The following is a 14,012-nucleotide window of genomic DNA, read 5'->3' as shown; positions in this document are numbered from 1 at the left end:
GAGGGTCGGACACGACTGAGCGACTTCACTTTCACTTTTCACTTTCATGCATTGGAGAAGGAAATGGCAACCCACTCCAGTGTTCTTGCCTGGAGAATCCCAGGGACAGGGGAGCCTGGTGGGCTGCCACCTGTGAGGTCACACAGAGTCGGACATGACTGAAGTGACTTAGCAGCAGCAGTAGCAGGACAGCAGTGTCCTAACTGTGCAGTTCTTGTTGGAATTTCACACAGTCGAACACTTAGTAGGTGAGGTGAGGTGAAGTCGCTAAGTCGTGTCCGACTCTTTGTGACCCCGGGGACTGTAACCTACTAGGCTTCTCCGTCCATGGGATTCTCCAGGCAAGAATACTGGAGTGGATTGCCATTTCCTTCTCCAGGGGATCTTCCCGACCCTGGGATTGAACCCAGGTCTCCCGCATTGGAGGCAGACGCTTTAACCTCTGAGCCACCAGGGAAGCACTTAGTAGGTGCTCAGAATTATATTGAAATGTCCGTACGACTGAAAAGCATTTTGGTGAGTAAATACACAGATGTCCATGCACTGGCAGTGAAACATGTATGGCGCCTGAGGGAAGGGGGAACGTTTGCCCATCAATCACTGTCCTTATTAAAGAATGAGAATCAGGAAAGGAGGCAGGAGAAGTTCTAGATGGGTAGAAGGAAAGAGTAAAAACCACAGACACTGGAAAGTACAAGGAGAGGGCAAAGCCTTAGTATGATTTATTGGATTTAACTCGGGAGAATGTTCTGGAAGGAACTTCAGACTAGGGGTTAGCACACTGAATGTGACCTTCAGTGACTCTGAATTCTGGGGCCTCTGCCTTCCCTAAAGGCTCACTGTGAGACTCAGGTGAGAAAACTTATGTGAGGGTGTTTTGCAGACCGTGAAAGGTCATACCAGTGGGGTGTTTTGTGAGCCTTGATGGATGGTGAGGGTCATCCATCACGTACATAATGGCACGTGCAGCAGGCCATGCCTGTGATGGACAGTGGTGGGCGAAATGCAGGCCTTACCTCCCAGGCTGTCAGTCATTCTAGTGATGAGAAAGGTGTTAACCAAACACTCAAGTATATAATTATAACCTGTTACAAACTGGTAGATATTGTGAAGTGCAGGGTGCTAACGGCTCATTTAGTCTGGCTCTGGGGTTTACCCTGTACTGTGTGGAGTCATTGAGGTTCTTGGAGGGACTGACCTAAGCCCAACATTGCTTCCGGAAGTTTCATCTAGTGTAGGACGAAGTGATGAAGGATTGGAGCCTGGGAAAATACTTAAATGAAGGTACTGTCATATATAGCATACACCCGTCATAGGACATTATATATGTCATTATATTCTTGGAGTTATTTTAATGTTTTAAGTGTCTAATGTTGATATTTTTATGTGAGGTTTTCTAGGGTCTTGATGTTTGTTTGGTTTTCATTTGGTGTGTTAGTGAGCATCTATTTTTGGTTAAACATGAAAAAGTCACCATAAAATATTAGTGAACGCTTGTCTAGGTTCTTGTATGTGCAGAAATGCTGTGCTGAGTGCTGTACGTATATTAACTCCTGTTAATTCCCAGCAACCGTGTGAGATGATGAGACCATGTTTTCCTCACTTTGCAGATGAGGAAACTGAAACTTACTCAAGGATGTACAGCTGGTAAGTGGGACTTGGATCCAGGCCACCTAGCTCTGAGTGTATGTTCCTAATTACTTCATTATCACCTTTTCACTTAAAAAGAAAGAAATAATTTAACGTTCTGTGAGAGCAGATAAAGATGCCAGTAAAGCAGTCTTTAAATAACCACTGTGAATCCCTAGTCTCAATATACTTCCTTCTTGTTCTTTAAAAATAAATTTTTGCTAATTACAAAATAAGAAAACCTATTTGAACACAAACAAAATTTTTGTTTTAGAAGTTATATTGTGGTTTTAGTCATTTTCCCAGAAGGGATTATAAAAGTTTGCTTGTCCTCGACATTGCTGTCTGGGCTACATGTCTCCCCATGTTTCCTTTTTTTTTTCATAACCAAGGCGGTGAGTATCCAGATCTGTCACCCTAGTAGATTTTATGTTTGCCTCTTGCCTTTCATTGCCCATAAGAGCTTCATTCCATTTCACTGTTGTTTAGTTCCACAGTAATAGAAGCTTAGCGTGGGTAGCACCTGTGGTGTACACATAAGCTGACTCCCTGAGATCGCAAATGGGGACCCCAAAAGTAAGGGTCATTGGCAGAGCCACAGTTGGAGGGCAGGGCCTGGAACATGCACCTGGTGTCCACCCCCCATAGCCTGAGCTTTGTGTGTGGAGGGTAATAGCATATGCTGCCCCAAATATGACTGGAGGAGTTTAGGACGTGCCGCCTCCGAAGATGTCACTTTGATATATTGATTATTTTGAACTGTAGGCCCTTGAAAAGTGAAAGTCACTTAGTCATGTCTGACTCTGTGACCCCTGAACTGTACAGTCCATGGAATTCTCCAGGCCAGAATACTGGGGTTGGTAGCCTTTCCCTTCTCCAGGGGATCTTCACAACCCGGGGATTGAACCCAGGTCTCCCACAATGCAGGCAGATTCTTTACCAGCTGAGCCACAAGGGAAGCTCTGAGCCACATAAATGCAGGGAGAGGCTTTGTCTGCTTCATGTCCCAGTTGTCTCTTTATCTGCCTGAAAACAGATCCTCCAAAAGGATCAGGTGTCATAGAGCCCCACCCCAGGAGTTTCATCACCCAGAAGGGATTAACCCTTATGGGAAAGGAGACTAGGAGTCAACACCAGGCCCAGACAGACTTTGTCACAGACTATCATTTGTCCCTCCTCTTCTTCTAAAGACCCATTCATCTTTCCGCTAAGATGCCAACTTCCCCCTCTCCTTTCCCTATTATGATGGTATTTAAGTCTGAATTCTAAGCCACCTCTTCAAGTTATTCATTTTCCTCTGGATATCTCCCATGTATACAAAGTATACATGTTAATGAGTTTCTATTTGTTTTTTCTTTCTTGTTAATCTGTCTTTTATTACAAGAGTTTCAGCTAAGAACTCAGAAATGTGGGGGGAAAATGATTTTTTCCTCCCCTGCGTTTATTCCATGGATAAGCTCCAAAAAGTTTGATTCAGAATTAAGCTAAACCTATGGCCATGGATTAGTTTGGTTTATGGTTCAAAACAGTTTTCTGTATTGATAGTAAGAGGGAAATGTTTTGCAGTATCTCGTAAAGGACTTTTATATATTACTTTTTTGATTCTGCATTTGTTTCTTGACCTTTGGAAAAAAAGTCCCCCAAGGGCTCTGCTTTTATTTGGTTAATGCTGTTAACTGCTAAAAAGCACATTCTCTGCAGGAATGCGGTATGGATAGAGTGTTACTAAAAAAGAGACATATGCTTTGCAATTTCACAAGTTGTTTCATTTTCTTAAAATGGTTAGAATCTCTGGACTCCTTATGCTTTTTGTGACTGTGGTGTCTTTCTATACATTGTATTTTGTCCCTGTTTTGTCACCTACCAGTCATGTCTCAGTAATAGAGCCAGGAGGTCAGAATCTCTTGAATATTCAGTGCAGAATTTTGTGTTTATAGGATAAGCTGTTTTATCTGGGACTATTATGACCAGCAGCTGCCCAGTTGAAGTGGAGAAGTGTAAAAAAATTACATTTATTTATATCTTATATTTAAAATTTAGACATATAAATGTACAACCATGTTGCTAATTTCTGAAGTAGGGCCTGATAAGTGGTTTCTATGTGTCTTTTGGCACATGAACCATAACCTGTAATGCCTAGTCTACCTGGTTTTCAGTTTGGCTTGCTTTAGAGTGTTAGGATACTTGGGAGCTATGAGTTTAGAATTCTTCCAGGTTCTTCCGATTTGCCTCCCCATCCTTTGCCACTTTTTCATGCCTAATTTGACAGCAGTTATTTTAGTGTTACTCTTTCATTGAATTACTCCACAGTATTCAGATGTTCAACTTCATTTTCATAGAAACATTTTTCTGAGCTCATATTTTATGTGTTTTTATACAGGTTATTATGTGTTTACATACAGTTAAACAACTAGCATATATAGATATGAACACATCTGACCCTGGAGAAAGGTACAGCTTTACGGGAGCTGACCTCTGCTTCTCAACCTATATGTGGTGAAGGTCTAGTTTTTATATTTTCAATCTGACAGACATGGATATATTCTTTCATTAACAAAAAAAGGAGGAAAGAAATAAAAAAGTTATGCAAGCCTTAGCGTTTTTTAAAAAATATTTTAGAAACAACATAAATAAAATCACATTTTGTTAAATATAAACACAACAAATATTGGAAAGAAAATTACAAAATCTGTGCATCTCCTTCAAAAGCATGAATATAGGTAATTCACATAACAACTCACTATAGCTTGTTAATTTGTTAATCCAGTTATAGCTGAACAGAAAATTATGACTAAATTTGGTGATTCTCCATATTAAATAACCCTGTAGCTCAGACGGTAAAGCGTCTGCCTGCAATGCCGGAGACCTGGGTTCAATCCCCAGGTTGGGAAGATCCCCTGGAGAAGGAAATGGCAACCCACTCCAGAAAATTCCATGGATGGAGGAGCCTGGTAGGCTACAGTCCATGGGATTGCAAAGAGTCAGACACGACAGAGCAGCTTCACTGGTTTACTGGATGTAATCAGTGTTTTAAGATTTTTGATGTCATAGATGAACTTACTCTTGCTTGTTAACCTATTTACTCTAGGCTGGGTTAGTGATAGCTTGTCTCAGGGTTAATGAATAATGTATATCTCGATTGATTATGATTTTGTTTTAGTAACACCCATGTTAGAGGAACTGGCCTTGTAGAGGGATGTTGATGAGGATGAAAAAAGAACAAGCAATTTCAGCAAGCTCACGATCTTCATTTTTCACTTTTCTCCAAAATGAAGCAAGTGATGCTCGTGTCAAAGTTCAGCTTCAGTTTTTCCTCAGTAGCCAGCTCCAACTTTCCTTTAAATTTATGGTCAAATGTAAATGATCTTTCAATGAGAGAAGTGAGTTTCGATTTTAATACATTTATATTACCATTGAGAAGGTAACCTTAAACTATCACTTGTGATCCCATGGTTCTACAGCACTTGACAACTCGACAACTTGCCTCACAAGGTCGTCGTCAGCAAAACTGGTCACTGAGATGAGTCTGCTATTCATGCACTTGGGTGTGGCAACTGTGTCTGATAAGAACCCGAATTTCTATTGTAAATGCTCACTTTCCATTTCCTGGGCAGCTGATAACAGTTTGCAGACTGGTGTCTATCTCTGGGCCATACTTGGAGAAGCCCTGGGCTCTAGTAGCGCCTCCTACTAGTTGTGAGCTGCTGGTGTGCTGAAACATCGGTCATTGAGCTGTGGAGAGGGAGTGGGGTGTGCTGGTTAGTCTGGCAAGGGGATTAAATCAAGAGAGCTTCTTTTGCTTAAATATTACCACCCCCCGACCCCACACAGGTTCTTAGCTTTCGTGAGATTCAAAGTATCAGATGCATGTGTGGTTTTGTATGTATTGTGTATGTGTTTTGTATGTGTTTTGTATGTATTGTATATGTGTTTTGTGTGTATTGTATATGTGTTTTGTATGTATTATGTATCTGTTTATCCCATGACTGAGGATACCAATCATGCTTCCATCTGAAGGAGGTCACCGACATGCCTCCCAAAAGGTGCTACTTGGATATATTGATTGTTTCAAACTGCTGCTGCTGCTGCTAAGTCACTTCAGTCGTGTCCAACTCTGTGCGACCCCATAGATGGCAGCCCACTAGGCTCCTCTGTCTCTGGGATTCTCCAGGCAAGAACACTGGAGTGGGTTGCCATTTCCTTCTCCGATGCATGAAAGTGAAAAGTAAAAGTCGCTCAGTCGTGCCCGGCCCTTGAAAAACGCAAATACAGTGAGAGGCTTTCTCTGAGCTCCCCTTGTCTACCTGAAGACAGATCCTCCAGAAGGAACTCGGTTGTCACGGATCCCCCTCCCCACAACTTGCATCAACCAGGGAAGGATTGCCTCTTCACATACACCACACCCCGACAGACTTCATAACAAGCTATCATGTCTCCCATCTATTCTTCTAAGGGCTTATTCATCTTCTGAAAAATCGTTTACTCTCTCCAGAGAGGCTGATATCCTTCCCTTTCCTTCCCATGTGAAGATGGTATATAAGCTGTCAAATCTCACTGCTTTTATGGGGTACTCATTTTATTTTTCCTGTGATGTCTCCAATGTGTGTTATATTAAAAATTAATACATTCGTGGACCTTTTCTCCTGTTAATCTGTCTGTTCTCAGTTTATTTCATAGATCTAGCTATCAAACCTAGGAGGGTAGAAGGAAAGTCTCCCCCCACTCCCATCTTTGTCCATCTTTGAATTACCTACTGGACCTTGCATGCAGCTGCTAGGTATCGCTGCATATAATATATAAATCTGAAATTTCAGTGGAGACATTTTCTTTAAAGTGTAGTTTACTTCTAAGGAAGTAACACACTCTTGAATTCTCATTTCTCTTCTGGTCAATAGGAATTTTGTCTAGTTATCTCCTGAAAAATCTCAGTATTTGGACCCTGTTTCCTTTGCCTGAGCCTATTGTCTGGGCCCAGGAGAATTTCGCTGCTCTTGCAGTGAAACATATTTTGAAAAAATGATCAGTTTGGGAGTTTCAGTCCCCTATTTTTATCTGTTCACTGACTTACCACTGTAAATGATTCTAAATCCTATGAACAAGGACTGCTCAGGGTAGCTGATTTATCCTACTTGCATGAGTTCATAGTTGAGGTAAGCAAGCTTTTCATGTTTTTAAAGGAGGTGAAATTTTGGCCATAGTTTTAACTCCTTTTCATGAAGATTATTAGCAGAGTCTTTGAAAAAGGAGTCAGTGTCCTTGTAGTAATAACCAGAAGTTTGAAAGAGATGGTGATGTTGAAGACCATAGAAGGAAGTAAAAATGAACTGATGATGAGTATAGATTTATCTCAGAGTAACAAAAGTGTACTGTGTTAATTTTAGAAGTGTTTCCTTTCTTGATGATACCTTGCGATTTGAAGTTTTTCAGTAATCCTAAAATGAGCTGACTTGGCAGTCAAGAAATACCGTCGAAAAAGTGACAACTTGGCATCTTTTGCTAGGCTGTTTTCCCCACCATCAGGTAAAAGAAAAAGCAGTGGTAAATTTCAAGCATATTTGGAGCAAAGACCTTTTGATGTAATTCTTATAGCTCTCATTGATGAGTGCTTACTGTATCCATATGCTTGACATACAGTGCTTCATTTAATCCCTGAAAAAGGTCAAGGACTTGGGCAGGATCATCCACCTCTCTGTCCAAAGTGCAGGATGCTGTGCTGGACTTTAGGATGTGGTGATCTGCAAACCAGACTCAAATCCCTGCCCTCTAGGTGCTCCTAATCTAATAGGAGACAAAGAGCCTTTAAATATATAGTTAGAAATGGTGGTAGGTTCTTTGAAGAGAGATCATAGGACCCCTGTTAATTCTCAAGATTGGTCAGTAAAAGCCACCCTGATTAAGTGATATTTAAGCTGAAACCTGAATGATGTTGATGAGTGAATCGAAGTTAGCTAGGCTGTGTGTGTGTGAGTGTGTGTGTATGTCAGGGTGATGGGAGTGGGAAGATATTCTAGACAAAGAGCGCAGTTTGCACTGAGTCTTTTGAGTGAAGATCAAAACTGACTCAGGGCCTGGAGCATGCAAGGCAGAGGGACCTTGATGAAGAACTGGGGTAGTGGGCAGGGCCCAGGACACTAGGCTACTACCAGGATTTTGTTTTTTGTTTTAAATGCAATGGAAAACTATATATGAGCTTTAGATTGGGGAAAGACATGGGTAAGATTACCTTTTATAAGGATCATTCTGGGCCACTGTGGATATAGGTTCTAAGGGAGTCTTATAAAAGTGTTATTCAATTCAAACCAACAGTCTGCTAAACCTTAGCTGAGTTGTGTGAGTTTGACTCTTGGTCTTTGACTGTTTTGTCCTTCATAATCCTTTATTCAACAAGATTTAGAGTTGGCTGCTGACATCTTCTCTTGCTTTACAAGGTGACTGTACCTTGAGTATTTTCTTTTTGTTGAGGGCTGCCTATTTTCTTTGCAGCAAAGTATGGAACAGTAAGGAACTTTGGGTGTTATGGTCTTGCAGAATGGTCATTGGGCAGTACATAGGGCAAGTAGCTGTTTATCACCAAAGTCTGGGGTTTGGCTTTTACCTTTAATAACCTGGAAAATCAGTCTTTTCTCAGTACACCTATAACAGAATTGGACTCTGGGGAACGGGTTCTTGTTAGTTCAGATCACAAGAGCTTCATATAAAATAAAAGTCAGTTGGTTAATGTTAAAGACTAGAGCTAGAAAGGAGTCTGGACATGCATTCTGGAGGGAAACCTACCTGAGAAGCCAAATGAGAGTCTGACATCTTGTGTCTGTTAGATCTCCATAAAGGCCATCTCTGTAGAGACGCGCCCCTTAGTGCATTGTACCTTAATTGACATTGCACAGGTTTCTGCTGTTTTGATTTCTTTTTTGTTGTTTCATACCCTTCTTTGTCTATTGAAAATTTTTTAGTGTTTTGAACTTTTTGTTCTGAAATAATTTTAAGCTTTCAAAAAGCCTGAATTTTAAGCGTTAAAAATATAGTGAAAAGTACAAAAAATTCCTTTACATTCTTCATTTAGATTTTCTAAATGTAACTATCTTACATAATCACTGTATAGTAATCAAAAATCAGGGACAAAACACTGGTCTAATATTACTGTCCAGGGACCTTATTTAAATATTGCCAGTTAATGCTCCATTAATGTTTCTTTTTCTGGTCTAGGATCCAATCCAGGATTACAAGTTACACTCAGTTGTCATAGTGCCTCAGTCATCTTAATATGGAACAATGCCTCACCCTTTCTTTGTCTTTCATAACTTTGACAGTCTGAAGGGTATTGGCCGGTTATTTTGTAGAATGCCCCTCGTTTTGGGTTTTTGCTGGTTTATTCTTCATGTGCTATGCATTTTTGTTAAGAATATTATGGAAGTGATATAAGTGCTTCTCAGGACCTCATATCATTCCTCTGTTTTAACTATAAAGTAATTTATTTGTTCTTCCTTCTAAAGGGATATGGTAGAATTAACTAGGCTCAAGTTCTTCAAACTTGAGAAAGTGTGGACTTCTGAGACTATGTCTGGGAGCATGCATTGCAGCTTGAGAAATACTAACCGGAGTTATATGCTATCATTTTGAATGATCCTGGTACAGCATGCTTATAAATACTATTGTAGGAATTGAGATTACTTGACTGTAAGAAGGTTGGGTTGTGAATGGTTTAAAGTATGCTTATATTATTATATATTTTAAAAACATCAAAAAAAGGGGAAAAAAAACCCAGAATGTTTCTAAATCTCAGACTCCTGGGGAAAAATGTTTCCCAAATAATAATGTAGAACCCTTTTTTTAACTTTTCTACAAAGATACATACTTTCTTGTAAATTAAAAAAATTTTCATTATTCCTTTATAGGGCTTCCCTGGTGGCTCAGATGGTAAAGAATCTGCCTGAAATACGGGAGACGTGGTTCAATCCCTGGGTCAGGAAGATCCCCTGGAGAGAGGAATGGCAACCCACTGCAGTATTCTTGCCTGGAGAATTCCATGGACAGAGGAGCCTGGTGGGCTATAGTCCATGGGTTCACAAAGAGTCAGACACGACTGAGTAGCTAACACTTTAATTTTCACTTTCATTCATTTATAGATAAGGAAAGAAAAAATTGAAAGAAATTTCACTACTATGTCATCATGGAATATGTGTCAAATGGTATGCTAAGTGGATAAGGTAGCTGCTGCTGCTGCTGCTAAGTCGCTTCAGTCCTGTCCGACTCTGTGCGACCCCATAGACGGCAGCCCACCAGGCTCCCCCATCCCTGGGATTCTCTAGGCAAGAATACTTGAGTGGGTTGCCATTTCCTTCTCCAATGCATGAAAGTGAAAAGTGAAAGTGAAGTCCGACTCTTCGCAACCCCATGGACTGCAGCCTACCAGGCTCCCCCGTCCATGGGATTTTCCAGGCAAGAGTACTGGAGTGGGGTGGATAAGGTAGCAGTTTTGAGTAAAACACACCCAGTTCAACTCTAGCTCTGATACTAATGGAGGACTCTTGGGTTAAGTGCTTAAGCTAACTCTCTAGTTATTTACTTCTAAAATGTAGGCTACAAGATCTACTTTTAAGTTTGCCACCAAATAAAACAAGATCTAGGTCAAGATCTACGCATGTCCTGGGACCTCAGGAAATGTCATTTGTTTTTCTCCTCTCTTTCATACCTGGTGCTTTAAGGATGAAAGAAAATGAAAGTGTTGGTCAGTCATGTTTGATTCTGTAACCCCACGGGCTGCAGCCCGCCAGGCTCCTCTGTCCATGGAATTCTCCAGGCAAGAATACTGGAGTGGGTTGCCATTCCCTTCTCCGGCGGATCTTCCTGGCCCAGGGATCAAACCTAGGTCTCCTCCATTTGAAGCAGATTCTTTACTGTCGGAGCCACCAGGAAGCCCCATGTAAGGGCAATATTTTCTGATATTACCTTGCGAAAAATAAATGATGATTTTCATTCAGACAAGAAAGATGTATTTTCAAAATAGGTTAAGTTTTTTTATGAAAGTGCAAATGGTCTATATTCATTGTCTGTGCAGTTTTGGCAGAAAGTGCCCATCCACAATAAATATGTTGTGAAGATATATAGCTAAATAAAAGGACCCCACAGTGATGGAGGTTTTGGAGGAGGCTGTGACTCTCCCCTTCCTAACTGCCTTACTCATCAGAGACTGTACTATCCTATTAAGGGCTTTAGGAGTTGCCTGGCTTTGAACTGATTATTTAGGGTGGATACTAACTTGCCTCAATGGATGGGTAACCCCCACCCCATGACCTACTCACCTCACCTGTTATACATGGACTTTCTAACTTAGAGTAACCTTGGGTGGTTTTATATTAATAGAAGTAATAAAACTAGTCTACAGTTTTCTTAACAAAGTTCTTTCTTTCCTAATACCTTACATTTCTAGTTTTATCTTTAGATGGCTCAGATATGAAGCATCTGCCTGCAATGCAGGAGATTTGGGTTCAATCCCTGGGTCCAGAAGATCCTATGAAGAAGGAAATGGCAACCCACTCTAGTACTCTTGCCTGGAAAATTCCATGGACAGAGGAGCCTGGTAGGCTACAGTCCATGGGAACACAAAGAATCAGACATGACTGAGCAACTTGACTTAAAACCAACAGCAGTATTTTCTTTTTCTTCCCCACCGCCATCATTTTTGGCTTTTCACCCTGGTAAAATACTACTAAAATAAATCAGCAAAATTTTAGCATAAATACAGTGAAAGCCAGCAGTTGAAATGATTGCAACTTGGAAAATGTTAGATGGAGGCACTTTAGAAGAAAGATTTCTCCATATCACAGGCTGCTGCTTTGAAATAACTCATGTTTCTTTCCCACCTCTAAATTGTCATTTTTCCAGTTCTCCTTTTTTGGAAGCTTCAGTATGCAAAGCTTTGACAACAGTTTAGGAAAATGAACTCACTCCCTACTGTGTGTGACATTTGCTTGAGGATAATTTGTTTGGCTCAAAATTGGCAGTTGCTTAAATGAGTGAAACAGTGAGATGTTTTCATGGGTTCATTGTTGAAAGAAAGGAAATCCTCCAAGGTGGCCATTTAATTTCAGGGCTCTGAAACCTTTATGTGATTATACAGCTTCGAATGGGTATTCTTTTCTTGAGTTTCACATAATGATTGGAATTCTTCGTACCTCTGTTTGCGCTATATCCTACCTCCATGTTTGTCCACTCTTCCACCTTACTTTCGGTTGGTAATCAGTAGATTATAAGGTAGAATATATTCTATTGTGAATGGCAGAAAATTCAACTCAGATAGACCTAAGCAGTAAAAGAGTATCTGTTGGCTCACTGAACTAGAAAGTAGAGATGAAGCATTTGGTTTAGGTAAGATTTGATCAAGGCTGTGGTTTCACTGCTCAGATTATTCAGTTCAATTCAGTTCAGTTGCTCAGTCGTGTCCGACTCTTTGCGACCCCATGAATCGCAGCACCCCAGGCCTCCCTGTCCATCACCAACTCCCGGAGTTCACTCAGACTCACGTCCATCGAGTCAGTGATGCCATCCAGCCATCTCATCCTCTGTCGTCCCCTTCTCCTCCTGCCCCCAATCCCTCCCAGCATCAGACTCTTTTCCAATGAGTCAACTCTTCGCATGAGGTGGCCAAAGTACTGGAGTTTCAGCTTTAGCATCATTCCTTCCAAAGAAATCCCAGGGCTGATCTCCTTCAGAATGGACTGGTTGGATCTCCTTGCAGTCCAAGGGACTCTCAAGAGTCTTCTCCAACACCACAGTTCAAAAGCATCAATTCTTCGGTGCTCAGCTTTCTTCACAGTCCACCTCTCACCTCCATACATGACCACAGGAAAAACCATAGCCTTGACTAGGCGAACCTTAGTCGGCAAGGTAATGTCTCTGCTTTTCAATACGCTATCTAGGTTGGTCATAACTTTCCTTCCAAGGAGTAAGCGTCTTTTAATTTCATGGCTACAATCACCATCTACAGTGATTTTGGAGCCCCCAAAATAAAGTCTGACACTGTTTCCACTGTTTCCCCATCTATTTCCCATGAAGTGATGGGACCAAATGCCATGATCTTCGTTTTCTGAATGTTGAGCTTTAAGCCAACTTTTTCACTCTCCTGTTTCACTTCCATCAAGAGGCTTTTTAGCTCCTCTTCACTTTCTGCCATAAGGGTGGTGTCATCTGCATATCTGAGGTTACTCATATTTCTCCCGGCAATCTTGATTCCAGCGTGTGTTTCTTCCAGTCCAGCATTTCTCATGATGTACTCTGCATATACGTTAAATAAGCAGAGTGACAATATACAGCCTTGACGTACTCCTTTTCCTATTTGGAACCAGTCTGTTGTTCCATGTCCAGATCTAACTGTTGCTTCCTGACCTGTATACCAATTTCTCAAGAGGCAGGTCAGGTGGTCTGGTATTCCCATCTCTCTCAGAATTTTCCACAGTTTATTGTGATCCACACAGTCAAAGGCTTTGGCATAGTCAATAAAGCAGAAGTAGATGTTTTTCTGGAACTCTCTTGCTTTTTCCATGATCCAGCGGATGTTGGCAATTTGATCTCTGGTTCCTCTGCCTTTTCTAAAACCAGCTTGAATATCAGGAAGTTCATGGTTCATGTATTGCTGAAGTCTGGCTTGGAGAATTTTGAGCATTACTTTACTAGCGTGTGAGATGAGTGCAATTGTGCGGTAGTTTGAGCATTCTTTGGCATTGCCTTTCTTTGGGATTGGAATGAAAACTGACCTTTTCCAGTCCTGTGGCCCCTGCTGAGTTTTCCAAATTTGCTGGCATATTGAGTGCAGCACTTTCACCGCATCATCTTTCAGGATTTGAAATAGCACAACTGGAATTCCATCACCTCCACTAGCTTTGTTCATAGTGATGCTTCCTAAGGCCCACTTGACTTCACATTCCAGGATGTCTGACTCTAGATGAATGATCACATCATCGTGATTATCTGGGTGGTGAAGATCTGTTTTGTACAGTTCTTCTGTGTATTCTTGCCACCTCTTCTTAATATCTTTTGCTTCTGTTAGGTCCATACCATTTCTGTCCTTTATTGAGCCCATCTTTGCATGAAATGTTCCCTTGGTATCTCTGATTTTCTTGAAGAGATCTCTAGTCTTTCCCATTCTGTTGTTTTCCTCTATTTCTTTGCATTGATTGCTGAAGAAGGCTTTCTTATCTCTTCTTGCTATTTTCTGGAATTCTGCATTCAGATGCTTATATCTTTCTTTTTTCTCTTTTGCTTTTCGCTTCTCTTCTTTTCACAGCTATTTGTAAGGCCTCCCCAGACAGCCATTTTGCTTTTTTGCATTTCTTTTCCATGGGGATGGTCTTGATCCCTGTTCTCCTGTACAATGTCACGAACCTCAT

At 41.0% G+C, this 14,012-nt stretch overlaps 1 protein-coding gene across 33 annotated transcripts in view; it reads left to right on the top strand.

Annotated features, from left to right (window-relative positions):
• The window catches only part of APBB2 (amyloid beta precursor protein binding family B member 2), a 379,613-nt gene that overhangs the window by 39,448 nt on the left and 326,153 nt on the right, over positions 1-14,012 (top strand). For 7 of the 33 annotated variants that reach the window (XM_060417041.1, XM_060417053.1, XM_060417034.1 and 4 more), the window contains exon 2: positions 1,611-1,647. The exons of 25 other annotated variants lie outside the window; for them this stretch is intronic. The gene's annotated coding sequence lies outside the window, so the exon portion shown is untranslated. Of the gene's footprint in view, positions 1-315; positions 1,648-14,012 lie in introns of all 33 variants that reach the window. One more of the 33 variants, XM_060417036.1, reaches the window with a different exon arrangement.

Source organism: Ovis aries, chromosome 6, assembly GCF_016772045.2.
Source record: "Ovis aries strain OAR_USU_Benz2616 breed Rambouillet chromosome 6, ARS-UI_Ramb_v3.0, whole genome shotgun sequence".
Lineage (NCBI taxonomy): Eukaryota > Metazoa > Chordata > Mammalia > Artiodactyla > Bovidae > Ovis > Ovis aries.
Note: the sequence above shows the minus strand (reverse complement) of the source record. Positions and strands in the feature narration are given on the sequence as shown.